This window comes from Homarus americanus, unplaced genomic scaffold, assembly GCF_018991925.1.
Source record: "Homarus americanus isolate GMGI-L3 unplaced genomic scaffold, GMGI_Hamer_2.0 scaffold33468, whole genome shotgun sequence".
In the NCBI taxonomy this organism is placed as follows: Eukaryota; Metazoa; Arthropoda; class Malacostraca; order Decapoda; family Nephropidae; genus Homarus; species Homarus americanus.
Window position 1 is genome coordinate 6,693,985 of NW_024714177.1, and position 11,002 is coordinate 6,704,986.

Genomic DNA, 11,002 nt, shown 5'->3' on the forward strand with positions numbered 1-11,002 from the left:
TCCACACGTGATATTTCCACGGGGATAACAACCTAGGTTAACACACTTAGTCTCGTGTCGTCACGACGGGGGGTGGTGGGAGAACTCTGTAAGCGTGGTCTGGATTGCTCTTGTCGCAACCAGGCATCCACACGTGATATTTCCACGGGGATAACAACCTAGGTTAACACGCTTAGTCTCGTGTCGACGACGGTTCACAGGACGGAGTGGCGGTGGAGGACTCTGTGTGGTGTGGTGTCCCGCCCCCTTTCAGGAGGGAGAGGATGGAGACGACGTCTTAACTAACCCATGGCTCAGGGGATACTACTTAAAATGAGGTTTTTGGGTGTGAAGCGATGAACAGTACAACACTGTTTCACTGCCCACCCCCCTAAAGGCTGGCTAACATACACTAATTGAAAAATACATGTCCCAGTTATGCCTCGCCGGGCGTCTTATCTCTGGTAAAACAAACTTTGGAGTTGGTTGCGTGGGTAAGCCTAACGCAACCCATGACATGCAATATAGAATTCTTGGGTCTATAAGTAAAAAGTCTGACATTTTCAAGGAAATTATATGAAAAATACAGGAGTTCATAACACCCAGCCGGGCCCAGAGGCACCTTTTAAAGTGTAGGAGGCAGCTATCAAACAGGGAGGTACTACAGACTGGGAAGATATTGGAAGCATAATGTGTTTCTAATGGTAGACCCTGCTGCCATATGGCATCACGAAAATTGTGACCAAGTCCCAGGTTGCTGATCTAACTTTCTGCCTCATTTACACAATTGCGGGGTCTCAATTGTTTCTCTTACTTTGACAACAAAACATACATATATCGGTTCTCACTCTTGAGAGTGTATTTTAAATTTGTATTTATTTATGGTCATTTATTATTATTAGTATTATTAGTATTATTATTATTATTATTATTATTAGTATTATTATTATTATTATTACATATTTTTATTTATTTTTTCTATTTTTTATTAACTATTATTATTATTATTATTATTATTATTATATATTTTTATATATTTTTCTTCCTATTTATTATTATTATTATTATTATTATTATTATTATTATTATTATTATTATTATTATTATTATTATTATTATTATTATTATTATTATTATTATTATTTCGCTTCCAGACCCTGATGTGGGTCATTGACCTGTGCCCTGTTGGGCTAATCCGGTAAAAAAAGAAAGTTCATAGCCTGACACGGTACTAAGTCGTGTCCCAAGACAAGCTCTCCGGGCTATATCTATCCATCTCTCTCAGCTAATTACAAGCTAATAACTGACGCTCATTATCTGACAATACCAAATAATTGTACGGACATTACTACCCCAATATAACTAGAAAATTACCACGTGTGTTCATATTAAACCAAGGAACAACAAGTGGACAGAACACTACAATTGTGTCTTGTGTTACTTACAAGCTAAGATAATAACTACAACACTGGACAGCTGTGACGATTCCAACTACCAATCAATCTACAACTGTATCAAAGATGACAAGCTGTGGAATTACCTGACATCTCACTAGGCTGCATCAAAGGTGTCAGCGGTGGAACAACAGTCAAGTGCCAGCAGGTGAGATAGGCCTGAGCAGCACAATGGACTGTACAGAATTGTTAAATATTTACGTTTCTCTTAACCGGACGTAAATTACACAGGCGTGCTGCTCGTGCGTTTGTCGGTGTCATGGGTTGCGTTAGGCTTACCCACGCAACCAACTCCAAATTTGTTTTACCAGAGATAAGACGCCCGGCGAGGCATAACTGGGACATGTATTTTTCAATTAGTGTATGTTAGCCAGCCTTTAGGGGGGTGGGCAGTGAAACAGTGTTGTACTGTTCATCGCTTCACACCCAAAAACCTCATTTTGAGTAGTATCCCCTGAGCCATGGGTTAGTTAAGACGTCGTCTCCATCCTCTCCCTCCTGAAAGGGAGAGGGACACCACACCACACCACACAGAGTCCTCCACCGCCACTCCGTCCTGTGAACCGTCGTCGACACGAGACTAAGTGTGTTAACCTAGGTTTGTTATCCCCGTGGAAATATCACGTGTGGAAGCCTGGTTGCGACAAAAGCAATCCAGGCTGGTCTATTGCACCTAAATGGTTAATTCAAGTCACGCTTACCAGTTCTCCTTGCCACGACAACCGTCTACCGTGACTGTCAGTGACGCGAGACTATGTGTGGTAACCCAAGAGTACTTTTTGTTGTTATGGCCGTGGAAAGAAGTTCTTATGCGGAAGCCTGGTTGCAACAAAAGCAATCCAGGCTGGCAGTAAATGTATCACTTGAAGAATTAAGGCTCTGTTAAGTTATACCCATAGTAGAGTAATCACATGTGTCCCCAAGTTAAAATTCTCTTTTAGAAGATAAATTTTATTACAGCGTGAACGTGAGTAAATCATATATCCATGCAAATTGTAAATCATTGTATGGAAGCTTGACAAATAAATGTAAGTGCAATTATCTGCCCGTATCTGTGATCCTATCTTATTATTACTAAAGGTAATGACTGATTGGTTATGACAAAGTATAACCAGTAACTTAGGTAGATGTTGAAAATTAAATGAATCCATTAAATCATCATTTATCAAGTATAAATCATGGAATGTCGAGTGGTGGAGTAAACTTCTACGTAGATACGCCATAATCTCCCGTAAGTAATCAGTGTGAAGGTATCAAACTCTACGGTAAGAAATAAGAAATACGACATAATATTATCTTTATATAATATAATCCACTCCTACTACCACCGATTCTTCTTGGTGGACTGATCCACACCAAAACCATGACAGTCGGTCAGCCAAACTTTCGTACCACCTCCATAATTTCGCAGCCTTTGTGGATGATTCAGTCAAGTAGTGTTCTAACTCATGCCTCCATTACTGACCCAGGTGTGGCAGCGTGCATTACCTCCGCCCTTACATCAAACGATAATCACGGGTTAGACGATGCAATTATTCTCTCATTATCACGTACATAATCACCCTATAAAGACCTCTGCTCTACCCCACTACTAATGTTTATATTGGTGGATCAATGTAGCGCCAACACCTACAGTGTACTATCGATTTACACACACACACACACACACACACACACACACACACACACACACACACACACAGTACCAATTCCGATGATTAGCGAACAAAGGTAGAGCTGTGTACCTCGGTGTAGTGAACAGAGTAAATGGTTGTCAAATATCTAGAAGAAATGACAAATATAAAGACGTAACACAAGAAATAGGGTCATGTGTGTGTTGTTTTTTACTAGGTGGTAGATTAAATAAACAGACTAACTCATTTACTTCATTAAAAATCTTACCGACTTACTAACTAGACTGATTGACTGACTTAGTAACTTATTGACTGACTAAACATACTGACTGACTTATTGACTGAATGACCAACTGACACTGAATGACTAAGGGATTCTTTTTTTTTTTTGTATCTTCAATCCACCTGTCACGTCGTTAACACCACAGCTCTAGATGGTCCCGCACTAACACCACTTCCTCGCTCATCACACATTAATGATCTGCCATCGAAAATAATTCAGTACATTCTTTCTTACAAAAACTACCCTTCCTTCCAGACCGACTTCAATCTGGTTGTCACGGCCACTCAACGTAAGACACAGCGATGGACGACAGGCATTATCATCTATATAGTAAAACCTTTTAACCATAACTGGGTCGGGTACATTATACATCCACCTTTGTTTTCTATAGCGCCGTTAATTCAAAATTCATAACAAATTATGTCACAGGTACAGCACCACGCAGGGTTTGGCAACACTATCATCATACAACATTGAGAGTTTAAACATTTTCTTTACCTCGAATGGCCAAACTTTCATTGAAGGTTGGACTTGTGTTCCTATTTTACTGTTGGACAACTTTATTTTAATTAAATTTTACATTCACTACCAACTTTAGCCGTGACACCTGGTGATCAGGTCCACCTGTACGACACCCTGATAGAGGTTAGTCATGTTCCCAGCACGATCATTATAGACTTTGCACTTCTCTTTACCTTCCTTCAGCATGCGTCTACAGTATAGTTTATGGCCTCCAAGTGAAGTCTGCCACACACTTCATACGAGCACCATTATCTGGTTCACACTGAGGCAGGATCAACCATCATAATAGTGAATAAATATTTTTATTTCATTCACTAAAATTATCCATAAACTATCCGTTATTTTTTGTGAGTACAATAAAGCAAATACTGTCTAGACCTCCACGAATGTTGAGGGTAGAGTAGATAATTTAACATTGTGTCCTGGGAGAGAGAGAGGGTCGAGTGGCGGAGGGCAATGTCAACAACATGGTGAGGGATGACGGCGTCATAGTGCCATTTGTTCATAGCGGCCGACTGTACTGACGATGTGACACACTGTGAGTCTCTGTTACACCACCATACCTGTGTACACAGGTCCTTTGTTGATGTATCTAATTTACCTCGGTGAGCTCTGAACAACGGCTCAACTACGAGGGTGATGGTAAGTGTTGATATTTACAGTAAAACTACGCTAATATTATGTTGCCTACGAATGACTTGACCATTATCAAACTACCCCGTGAGGTGGCGAGTCCTTCACTAGAGTGAGGTGTGAGGGCCTACCTCATCTACCTCACCCCTGGCTTAAGAATGAGCGGCTATATTGTACCCTTAACAAAGGATCTTTGAATGTAAAAACATTCTATAAAGATGGAAGGTATTGGCAGGGTGAGGAAGATGTTACAGTGGAGATGAACACTACTTTATAGTATGAAAAGTGAAAGTCACATTACGGACCGAGAGGATATATGGCACTGTGTCCAAGGTGGCATAACAGCTCTGCACTCGATCGCAACTGTAAATTCAGGTATCCATTCACACCCGGGTGGACTGGGAAACAAGTATTGTATCCACTTGGCAGCAATGTCATTTTCATTAATGTTAAGCCTGTGTACAGTACTTGGCATTAATACAAGTTTATGAAACAACAAGTGATGGCGAGGATGAAATTTCAAATAAGTGTCAGGAAGATGAATGAAGGTAAAAACTCAAAACCTACAGTCGGTAACCCACACTAAGACTAACCCAGAGGCACACTGCGAGTCACACCATGTCCCAGTAATGAGTTTACTGGGGTGAAAACTTAAGAAATTATAAAGAAAAAGTTGTATGAAATCGAATTGGACTTTAAGAGAAGCTGAAAACAGAGACAGAGATATAATGTAAAACTGAATACACCACAAAAGACTTTTGGAAATTGTAACAAAAATTATCATGTCTGTGACTAGAGTATGCCAAGTCAGACTTCCTTTAACTTAGGTTAGGTTAGGTTAGGTTAGGTTAGGTTAGGTTCGAGTAAGTTAAGTCAGACTTTCATTAGGTTTGGTTAAGTTAGAGTTGGAATACGTTAAGTCAGACTTTCTTTAGGCTAGGTTAAGTTGAAGTCGGTCTTACAATCGAGGCACACACCTGCCACCCAGAGGAGAAACAACACACGGGGGCAGACAAGTGAGGCCCATTAATATATACTAGCCAATTATTGGTAGTCTTCAGCAGGTGCACGAGTTACTGCCAAGTACCATTAGCTGCAGCCAAGTTTATATCGTACTTCATTGGACCTAAAAACACTGGGTCACAGAAAGAATCTCTAATGGGCCTATGTATAATTTATATCTCGCCTGAGCTATTACCGGGGGGTAATGTAAGCCCAATTGACTTTGATATATCTACACGGGATATACCTAACACCGCCTCAGGTTGTCTCGTAAACTTGAGGGTGATAGTTGACCCATCTCGAGTGTAAATCATATTGTCCAGTCACACTTTCTTCAATAAGTTCTTTAGTCCATCACAAAAAGGGAAATGCGATGGATTGTGATTTAATTTGCACTGTGCACCAAACGGACGACCGGGTTATTTGAATTGATTTAGACGGAATTGTATATCACGTGTGGAGGGAAGGGGAGCTGTGAAAGTGACACACACAACCTTATATAATGAAGGATTATTTGCAGTTGTTTTTTAGACTATATAAGAGCACGAAGGACTACGGAGAGAACATCACGCAGAAGGTGGAGTGTGTCATTGGGTTCAGACTTCACCTAATGATGTATAATTGTTATGTAAGCCATTAAATACGGAAGTAATTGTCTTCTGTAATCTTGCCCCAAATTGTATCGTAGCTTCAGACTGTAAATATTTCAGTACTTGAGTTGTGGGGACAGTAAACAAAGGGGGTAAATCGAGGAATCGAGACCAAAGTAGTGGAAGTGCTTAAGTGTGGGAACAAGACCCGTCTCACAGGTGGTAATGTTGTGGAGTAAAACAGATTCTTTTGTTATCCTACTGAACACAAGACGACGAGATGAGTAATTGTGGTTAATATTTTCCCTCAACTTCGAAGCCCTGTCCACTTTAAACAGTAATATTGTTGGTAATGCGATCGGTTAAAATACTCGAAAAATATAAATTTTCGACGGAAACACTATAGAATAAAATTATTTTTAGTTATTTTCTCTTTCTTCCTATATAAGACTCATTATATAAGTAGGTGTTAACAGCTCCTAAATATTTACCATGTTTTTTTTTGGGTAGTAATCTGGACAACAGTAACTGTTTTATTGTATGTGCTAAAAACCACGTAAGCGCATATAGTAATGGTTGCCCCTCGTGTAACGAGGATGGCCGGTCCAAGGGCCACCTAGGCGTGAATTTGTTTAAGGTGTAGAAGCTGTCGCCAACACAACAACCACACATCTGAGTTAACGAGCTGCATGACCCAGTGTCAAGGAATAGTCCGAGAAGACTGGACAACTCGCCAACTGCACTAGTTAACCATTACCCCGGAATACGATCCGCAAATCGATTAACATCTGGGTTCTCAATTACTGCTGGATAGTCACAGGCAAATGGCGTAAAGAAACTTGCCCAAAGTTTCACCCTGCCCGAACTCGGGTCCGCTCGCTTGCGAGGCGAGAATGCTGACCATTACACCACAGGTCGCCACTCGTCACAGTAAGGACTCGCGCACACACACACAACACATACCATGAGCTCAGCGACCATCAACACGCTCTATATTCTAGAATATTTGATAACTAGTCACTACTACAGCTGTTATTAATCCCTGACACTACGGTAATTTTACTTACATAGGACAGTATGAGGGCCACAGAAGAGTGTGTCAACGTCTACCTACTCCTGGCCACAGTCCGCAGTGTCATGGCGGGTGTTGATGGTGATATGAATCAGTCAGGAAGTCTCATGGACCAGGCAGGGAACTGCTCGGAGCGACTAGGTGACTCTGCTCACCAACTTAGGGTGATGGTGACCCAGGTGGTGGAGCAACAGGTGGCAGGGTGTCACCTGGTAGTGGCCACAACATCACACCACGACCCTATAGTGTCTCACGTCCTCAGGTAAGACTCCTGTCCTGTGTATCACCGCCTATTAGATTATCACAGACTCACTCTGGGGACGCTTGTGTCCGTCCACTGTTTATGAGCACTGTCCGTTTGCAATATATATATATATATATATATATATATATATATATATATATATATATATATATATATATATATATATATATATATATATATATATATATATATATATATATATATATATATATATATATAAGCTGTAAAAACAAATATTTTCCACTGAATAAAATTATAATCTTGATTGAATGGAGACCGATATTCATACATCATCACAATTTAATGAATCTTATATTTTGATGCATATTCAATTATATGTACGAGTATATAATACACATTTCCTTGGGCTGAAGTCACTGTTTGAAAGGCGATTCGGACACACGCTGCTAGACCCCCGAGCCGAGGAAAATTTAATGGTTTGATGGTATATCGCTTTGTTTACACTATATATAGGAATTATGGTTTAAATATAAATAAACTAATATGGAATATTTAAAAACTAAATTATTAATCACGTGACACCTGTATCTAAAGGAATATAACTGTGTGAAGGATCCTTGCTGGAAAAGATTTCAAAACAAATGAAACCAAACTCAGAGTCAAACATCCTCAGCAACTCATTAATTAGAGCGAATCCGAGTTTGCCGCTATTGAGCTTGAGCGGGTGGCTACTTAATATGTGTAGGCCAGGCAATTTCTGAGCTTGAAAGTGTTTGGTAAAAGATCTAGGGATACAAATGTCGCCTTGTGTTAGCATCCTCCAGTCTTGTTCGTGTTTAATAATAACAAATTATGTTAGGCTTTTTATTATACTTGACCATTTTTTTCCTCCGGAGAAAGACAGGGTTTTTTTCTGTTTCTTCTTTATACGAAGAGTGAGCAAATGATCGCCAATTCCTTTTATCTGGGACAATATACATATACAGTATATTTCAGTGGAATACTGTACATGTTTTTTATTCGTGGACTTCATTACAGGTGTAGGTGCAGGAGGCAGGTGTGTGGTGGTGTGGGCAGCGTGGTAGTAGAGTTAGAGTCGCTGTTCTCCCTGAACCAGCGGGCGCTGGAACACCTCTTGCAGGGGCTGTGGGGGGAGGCGACCTTCTCCTCCCGCGTTCTTCTTCTACACATCATCTCCAACAACAACTCCCTGGCTCTCAGGTGCTGCTATAACTGGCGTTTGTACTACTGACGCTATTTGTACAGTATTTATTAATATACAGGGCGTTTACCCAGTGTTCAAGACTCCACACACACACTGCTACACATACTTCCTCCTCATGTGTATATGATTGTACTCTCACGCGCCATAGTTTCGATGCGCCCTCTATCCCTACTCCTGGCTCGAGGGAAGTCGTAATCAGGGCTGCAAACCGAACGGTTCCTCTTGTATAGTAATGTTAAGTACAGTGATGGTAAATAAAGTGTTGTGAAGACACTAAAAAAACTGTATCTTGTATATATTCTCTCAAATATTACATCATGAACTGCTATTCGTACAATCCAGCGAAGCTTCGAGCTACCACATTGCACCACTGAACGATGAGTGGGGGGAAGTGAGAGGGTAGGGGGTGTAGTGGATTCCTTCCCTACAAACGCTGTTTGTCGCTGAGTAGCCGACCCCGCGAATTCCCCAGTGTATGCCTCGCGGTCTAGGTCAACCAGCGCCGCCTTACATGACGGAGGTCAACTATTAAGCCACGCCTACCTCCGCTATATAAGACCTGTCCTCGTGGTGACCTACCTCTCTCTTACTACCTACAGCCAGTCTTCAAGTAACACCACCTCCTCCACTCCTGCCTGGCGGCCCTCGCTCCCGCCGGCGACTATGCAGCCCTTCAAGCTGCCTGTCCTCCTCTGAGCACCCTCACCAACCAGCTCTCTCTACATCACGCTTGTAACCATGCTGCCTTCCCAGCACCAAGCTGCATTGTACATCCAATACAACATGTATTGAGAGTTTCCTTTCTCCATCCCATCCTGAGTGTGAACCAACATCATGTACCCCACAGGGGGACGTTCGGTAGGAAGCCAAAGCTACGACTTCCATCGAGTCAGGAGTAGGGGTAGAGGGTCCATCGAAACTATGGCGCATGAGTGTACATTAATGTCCCTTTAGTGAGTAACATTATCTGTAACTGGGTACAACAACCTCACACAGGTTCCTACAGGCGGCGAGGTTGTGGCAGCAGCCAGAGACCCGAGTGGTGGTGGTGGGTAGCAGGACAGGAGTGGAAGGTGTCCTCCTTCATGAGAGTGTCCGCAATACCCTCCACATAGTGTACCTCTCCCTCCACACCCGTCAGGAACCTACTTTTACCCAGAGGCTCTTGAAGACGAGAGAGGAAGGTAAGTTGTTTATACTATAACATGATGAGACTTAAGGTAAGAGTATTGGTGAAGTTAGAGTGTATTGGCCGAGGAGAAATCTTCCTGTAATTTGCATTGTCCATCACCAGGCAGTGTAGAGGAGGTGGTGGAGGTACACCGACGGTGTATGTACTGCAGAAGAGGGGAGGCAGACGTCCAGCTCCTACACGTATGGAACCTCACCTCTGGCGCTCAACTCGACCCCCTCTTATTACACGGTCTGTCTCGCCTCGGATCATTGTACAGTATCATTCAAGAATTACCACCATATGGAGATCTTGTTTATTTCTTATAAATCACGAACTTAAAAGATCAATTTTAATCAAATGTCCTTAAAACACTATGCATTTCCTTTTGCTCCTGTTCTCTCTAAACTTTTCAACCTTCTTTAAAGTCTGGTTCTTCATCTTGGATATAAGCCTGTCCCCAAAAAGGTGTTCACATTTCTTTTCCTTCTACTAGCGTCCGACAGCCTTCACTTCAGTCATCTCTAAAATCGTGGATTCTATAACACACCTTGAGGAACGCCACCTCTTCTCTGTTGTTTCAGCCACTCTTTCGTTGACTTCCTTCATTTGCTTACTAAATACCTTGACTTCACATTCGACAACTTCAAAGAATCTCATCTTGTTGTTCTTTGGTGTTTAATGTGGTATGGTGTCAGGCTCTTCGTGTAAAACTTCCCTCACTTGACCTCCCTGAAATATTATAACCTATCATCTCTCCGTTTCCTCAACCTCAGTATAGAAGCATTATATCATTTCTAATCATGCCGACCTCTACTCTATTCTGCCTAAGATCTATTTTGTCCAACAACATCGTTATTCACCTCCTTCATTCTTCATTCTCCCAAACTGTGAAATTCCCTTCTTTGTCACATATTCCCATCTGCCTATTACGTAAAGTTCCTCAAACATAGAACATTCAAATCTCCCTTATCTTACTACTAAACAGGTATTTTTATCTTTCATCCCCATAGTCACCTTGTCAGTAATATTGTCCACCAGCATCTCCAGAAACTATGAGCTTGTGAGCAATATGATCACCGTTATTACAATACGGTGCTCAATTTATTAGCTGCAGAGGGCTGTATGTATATTACTGTATTCTGGGGGCTACAATATTGCTGTATTCCGGGGGCTGTAGTAGACATATTACCAGATTAATAGCGACGAGT